Below are 7,224 nucleotides of genomic sequence, written 5' to 3'. Positions count from 1 at the left end.
CTATAAAAAGCCAGACGGCTACAAAAGTTGCCAGTGGCAACGGAAAACTGACGAGGAGCGTGGCCGGATCTGTCTAGCATCTGTGCACTGAGAATAAATGCGCACGATCACTGAAAACTTGGAAATATGTAGGTTAGGTGCCATGAAATTGATATATGTAAACGTCATGCTTGGAAAAACATATATTGTTGCATATGGATAGTGGGCTTAAGATCAGCAATTAGCAAGGTTGTTCATTGTTTTATACCTAATTTGATGTCCTTAAAGTTTTTCTCTAGGTGTAGGGGTGAGTATATATCGCTTTATATTTACAGCTACTAAACTGTAATCGGGGCCACACACCGGAAGTTGAAATGACTTGAAAATTTATTGCATTTGCTGCACAACGTCGACAACGACAACAGCATAGTTGCTGTTGCTGCTCTTGCTGATGTTGCTGCTGCTGCTGATGCTGTTGTTGCTGATGTTGCTGCTGCTGCTGTGCATCCAGCAGGCAAACGCTTGACTGGCTTTGGTGCTCCCAACGCCATCGCATCGCCGTCGCCATCGCCATCGCATCGCCATCGTCAACGAAACGGAAGTGGCGCGGCAGTCAATTGGGAGGACAGGCCAGGACATGGCCGGAGGCACAACCAGCTTCGGGGGGCTTGTGGTGGTGGAGGGGGTGAAGGGGATACCCCCCATTGGGGGGAGGTGGGGGGCTCGACTCCAGAGGCGGCGATTGCGAAATTGAATAAGCCCACAGAACCCGATCCCTCGAGCTGAAGCGAAGCGAAGCAGAGCAACCGGAACAGGAATCCACCGCTACACTGGGCAAAAAGTTCGATGGAATAAGATGTGAAAAACTTCGAGCTAAAAATTAATCAAAACTTAAATTTAAGTCTGTCTAACAAGAAGCATTTTTGGAATAGTGTCTTATTTACAGTCTTATTTAAATTATAACATTTTTCTGAAATCAGTAATTCCATAATGCTTCAATTTATTATGTAGTTATGCAAGGGTTTGTTTAATATAAAAAACCAAAGAGAATAAAAAATGCAGTTTAATATTTAAGCAAGAGATAAATTTTATTTATGAAGTATACTATTTTGCCGCTAAGCTTTTTGCCTTAAAGTGCCTTGCCCATTTTTTAAAAACAACACCGTTCGGTTGACAAACGTAAAGTGAATTTCGTTGCCCAAGTGGCGATGCGATTCTCAAACTCATCCTTAATCCGGTCGACACGAATTTACGGCGATTTTTCCGTCACTGGCAGGACATTTTTCGTCAGCCATTCCCCGGAATTGGCTGCTAGCTCCTGGCTCCTGGCTCCTGGGCCAAATGTCTCAAGTCGTGGCTGCCGGAGAATGTGAATGTAGGGCTCCGGAACTGAGTGAGTGCATCCATCCTGTGCGCAGTTTACTGCTCATAAAAATCCATTAAATTATTCAAATTGCATAGGTAAAACAGTTTTTGTCCATACCTTTTCTCGTTTTCTTTTCTTTTCTTGTTTTTTTTGTTTTTTGTTTTTTTCTATGGCGATGACGTCGACACACAAGCGGAGATTTTCACGTTTTAGGTTTTCCCAGCGTAGAGGCTGCCTTGGCCAGGTTTGTGTGTTTGATTTGAAGCCATTTTCCACTCCGCTGCTATACTTTTTGCTTTTGTTTTTTTTTTGAGATATTTTTCCGCGTTGGCTGCTTAAAATAAAAGACAGCCGGCGGTTGCAGCTGAAGAGCTTGAAGGATGGGCACGCGGATGAGGTTTTGCGGAGGCGGACATGGATAAGGATTGGGTTGGAGCCCAGTGAGGCATGCGTCAGAAAAACAACAACGACTACGTCCACAAGAAGCGGGTGGTTGGGCGAGGATTGGGCAGACCATGGAGGACTAAGAGCAGCACACATGCATCCACATGGCTGCCAGCTAAGCCACACCACATCAGTGCCACCATTAGATCCAAGCCTGCACTGAAAACAATTGGGTGAGTTCTTAAAAATAAAAATACTGCGAACTAATACGCACATATTGCAAAGATTGTAATTGTTACTTCTTTCAAGAGGTACAATTTTATGGTAATTTAACAAATTCTTTTGAATTGTTGTTCGTGCAGACCTTAACCAGAGCCAAACTCCAACTCAGACTCAAAGTCGGACGGACCAGACCAAAGCCGAGCAGGCCAGACCAGAATAGCGCAGGTCAGGATGCCGGAGAACAGGGCAGGATGTGGATGGTGCGACCACGAAGGACTCGCAGGGGCAGCTGGAGCAAGAGGAGCAGGAGACGCAGGTGGAGGAGCATGGGAAGAGGGGCTGCCATCGGCTGCACACTAAAATGTAGGCGGTTTGCGGCATCTGCACGTATGTTACCATGGCGGATACCATGGAAAATGCGCGGCAAATCGCCGGAAAAATCGCGCTGAGCTTGATACCGCTGGGAAATGAAAATCACCGCTGGTTGGGCTTTAGCTTGCGCTTAATCAAGATGAAAAAAACGTCTAACATGGGATTGCTTTTGCAATTTCCATGTGCTTAATATTAGATGCACTCCATATGGAATACCTACAACTTAACTTGAAAGAAAATGTTATAGAAAATCTTATAAACGCATTAAAAATATAACATTAATTTTATTGAAATGAATTACTACAACGTTTTAAAAAGCTATCCCCTTTTCATGCAAAACTAAAATGAGCCTTTGTCCCACTGTTTCAGGTGTAGAATGTGTGTTTTGCCGGTGTGTGTGCTTGGCATTCTATTCACAGTCTGGTTAGCCCAGCGGCATATCTAATTATTTGCCCACAGAGTCATCAGCAAAACGCTCCGCCCGCAATCCTCTCCAGCTCCTCCTCCTCCTGCTCTGATCCACAACTCCTCCTCCTGCCTTCCGTTGGGCCCTTTGTGAGCCTCATTATGCTGGAAAATATAGAAAACGGATTTTGTAGTTTGCCATCAGAGCTGCGGCTGCACACGGCCAAATATAAAAATTTTTTAGTAATTACATGTTTGCACTGTTATTACCTGCATCGGGAAAAGAGCCCACACATTCGTAGCTTTTTGTTCTTTATTTATCTGTTGCGAGGCGCTGCTCTCTGGCATTGCATAATTACGCGAATGTGAATATAAAAGTGCGTAATGGATGCGGGCTGCGGGGTATGCGGGGTATGTGGGGTATGTGGGGTATGCCCGGTGGGCTGTTGCTTTCAAGGACAGCATAGGAGTGCCGAGAAGAAGCGTAGCATATGCCAGGTGGCGGTGTTCATGTGCTCATGCTCATGCCCATGCTGAATGTTAAATGTTGAAGGCAAAGGCAAAAAACCAACACGATGTCGACTGTCTCAGGGTTGAAAGTAGGAAAATATATAATCGCATAAGGGCGGGGGTATTTGAATGTGCTCCTGCTTTACGCACAGGTGAGATCTTTTCCGAGCAAAAAGGCACGTACAGGAGATTTCGAAAGTAACCCAGTTAATTGTTATTGCATTTACCTGTTGTGCCGTGATTTACATTGAAAGCCAGCATTTGCATGTCTAAAATGGGCAAATAATATTGAGTTTCACCTAGGCATTCAATAGTTAGTTGAACTTTGATTCATACAACAGCCAATTGGCTTGCTTTTTTTTAATTTTTAAATAAATATTTAAAACAATATGTGATATGTGTGTTATGAATTTCTAATAAATATGCAAGTAAGTTGTTTGGATTCCTATAGGTCATGCCATTCATCAATTGGATTGCCTTCTTATGTGGAGTCTGTGTGTGTGGCTGGAATAAAGTGGGTCTGGCCCAGTTCGAAATTGGATATGTGTGTTGCGTTGCCTGTTTCTGTTTGTGGCCGGAACCCTTTTGCTCGGTCCAGGACGACATGGTCAGCCATGCGGAGCTCGTATTAACCTGGTCGAAAAGCGGCTGCAGCATCGATAAAAGAGCAATCTAACCGCTGCCCGGAGCGACGATTCCCGTTTCTATTCGATTCGTTTCGTTTCTCGTTTCGTTGTGTCTCGTTTTGGTTCGAAAAGTAGGCAGGGCCATTTGAAAGTCCCGGCTAAACCGTCAATTTCAATGTAGGCACGACCAACCGTCCAACTCCCAACTCCCAGCTCCCAAAACCCATGCCCATTCCCATTCTCATTTCCAATCGCATGTACAACAATCCCAGGCCCGTATCTTTCGGGAATCGGTAGCTGGGGGCATGGACGATTCACTGGCCAGGTGGGTCAGTGGTCATGTCATCGTCCTGTCGCCGTTGGCTTGTGACACGTGGATCGGTGAGAGATTTCGCCGGCATTTCGTTCCCCTCGCTGCCATTCTGCATTCCTGTGTCCTTTGTTCGCCGTCGCATTCGTTCAACATTAACTTTCTCTCTTCCAGGATTACACAGCCTAATCCCATCAGTCAGGCTTAATTTTATTACACAAAATTATACAAAAATGCTGTGGTGATGAGCCTTAAATTGAAAAAGATGCCCCTTCTTTTTTACAAGTTAGCTATTAAAGCCAAAAAGTATTCATTTCTACTTCAATTTCACTGACGAATTAACCTTTTGCACTACGAATTTAAGTTTAAAGGTGTCAGATGCCTGCGCTTTAATGCGGATTTCATATAAATTAATTTATGTGTATATAAGTGCTTTTGTGCTTGTAAATGAAATTACGCAAATATAAAAGCGGTTGGAAAATTGCCAAAAGTGTCATTTAGCATTTGCAGATATGGGTTTGACAGCCAAAGGTGCACTACGTCGAATGCCAAATGCTCTAAAATGATTTCTATTCATTGCATATTCACGATATTATTTATGCCTAACTAGGGCACATATTCGCTTTTATTATTCCATACTCACATTACCTATAACTTGTATGCTTTAACCCATTCGTGTGTCGCAAATTCTCCCATCATCGCACTGCGAAAAATTCCAATGCGCAATTGTCAAGTGTCTGTTGTAATTAATAGCGAGCAGTTGCCAATGCAATAAATAATCGATACTCACTTAATTCCTTTTCTGTTTATATTTATATATTTGCACCACGTTGACTTGACTCGATTTTAATTAATTTTTTATGAACTGCGTGCGTATGTTGGTTAGTTGTAAATATATATTCGCCGTATATATGCCGTTCCCTTTCTTCGGTGCCTTTTTTTTTATATTTTTTTTTTGCCCAAAAGCAGCACAAAAGCAGCTGAATGATGAATGACTGCCAAATGAACATGTTTGAGTGGAAAGTTGGACGAGATGAGATGAGATGAGCCAAAAGATAGAGTCGGAAATGTACAATATAATCGAAATGATTTCGGGCGAGGCACGCAATCCGTAGAAAGGAAACGACGACGCGGCCCAGAAGAGGTATTTTCCAATTTCACTTGCATTCCACAGTGCGAATGCAATACAACGACTTTCGCATATTTACATTGGACTTTTGAAGGCATTGCTTTAAATCAGAACATACTATACTATACAGTACATACCAGGTATCACAGAACATTCATTCAATTATATTGTTATTCGTTGAAGTAATCACTAGGCACTTAAAATAATTTATAAAACTGCCTAAGGGCATGCAAGCAATTATGTGGGCTTATAGGCAGTTAAGCACTTGTAGGCAGGAAATTTTCAGAATTTCTTTATGAAGCATGGGCTGGGCTAGAGCTCCACTGTACGTGATTATTGATGGCAGCTCGACTGACAGCCAACCGAAGGGGCACAAGGAAACAAAGGAGCAAGTTTCGGGTTACCTGTGCCGGGGATTAGGCATCTGTCTCAGCCCCATCATCAGTCTCCATCGCCATCCTCAGCCTCGGCACTTCAGTTTCTGGCTCTGTAGTAAAGTATAGTATGGTATGGTATTGTATGTACCATCTTCCAGCTGTCATTCGTTCACTCACTCACCGAGAATTGATGGCATTTGCCAAAAATACTGATGACACGCACACACACACACACGCACACACACACACACACACACACACTCATGCATGTGGTGGCGGTGGAAACTTTTGTTGCATACTTAGTAGGGCAGGACAATGCGCCACTGATTGAATTGCATGTAAATTAACTTGCTGATCCGATTAGGGTCGAGACGAGCCAACAACAAAAATAATATCCAATTCAGAGAGAACTATTTACACTGTGCGAAAATTTACCAAATGATTGGTTTACCAACATGTTGACTTCGCTTGCATTAATTCTGTTAGCTACTGGTAAAAAATCGTTGTTTGCCATCACAGTTTGCTCCGGATTTTAATATTTATAGTGAAATTCTTTATTCTGAATGCTTGTTTTTAAATTGCATCGATACATGTAGCATTCCTCATTGTGTAACTTGTAAACTCATATATATTTATTGCTGACTAACGATTTTCAGATGTTTTTTTTTATGGGAAAAATGCGATTAAATTTATTGTAAAATTCTTCTTTGTTAAAATCAGTTGCGCTATGATGACTTTATTGCTAAAAACAAATAGAATAATAAAAAGAGCAAGATATGCAAGAATTTGCTCCTATTTTCCAGAATAATAAAAAGAGCAAGAAATGCAAGAATTTGCACCTATTTTCCACCGTGTGACGCTAAAAAACCGCATGAACTGCCAACTGCCAGCAGGTAAATGGCGAACGAACTCACACACACACATGCACACAGGCAGGAGATACGCATGAAGAATCTAGGTACACACACACACACTCCTACATACATACCTATACACACACACACTCAGACAAAGCGAGCTGCACACGAATACAGCCACACACACACACATGACCGCTTCGGGCAATTTCATTTGCCGCTCAGCTCTCACACAATTGAAATTTTTGTTGCATACTTTCAAGCAATTTGTTTGCAACTCAAGTTTCCCAAAAAAATGGAAAGAAAATTCAAAAAAGCCAGGGGAAAGCGCTAAAAATAATACATCCCGCTCGCCTCTTCACTAAAGCAACCCACATTTATGCCCCATCTCATTCGTCCATGCCCGAAAAAAAACTTGGACTCGATTTATTTTGATGCACTTTTTATTATTTTATTTTTTATTATTATTTTTTTTTTTTGCCTATACCACTAAGCTTGGCTGGGATTTTTTTTTTAGGGAGGATTGGCAAAAACTTGTGCATACTTTTCGTGGCATATTTTCATTCTGCTCCTTGTTCGTTATGAAAGCGGAGCTTGGTTCAAAGAGCTGCGACCACAATTTGGCTCCATCCTGCAAACTACCATTCACCCTTCAGAGTTTTCCCCCTCGCCACGCCTCGAATATAT

The sequence above is a fragment of the Drosophila yakuba genome, chromosome X (assembly GCF_016746365.2).
Source record: "Drosophila yakuba strain Tai18E2 chromosome X, Prin_Dyak_Tai18E2_2.1, whole genome shotgun sequence".
In the NCBI taxonomy this organism is placed as follows: Eukaryota; Metazoa; Arthropoda; class Insecta; order Diptera; family Drosophilidae; genus Drosophila; species Drosophila yakuba.
This window is presented reverse-complemented; position numbering follows the sequence as displayed.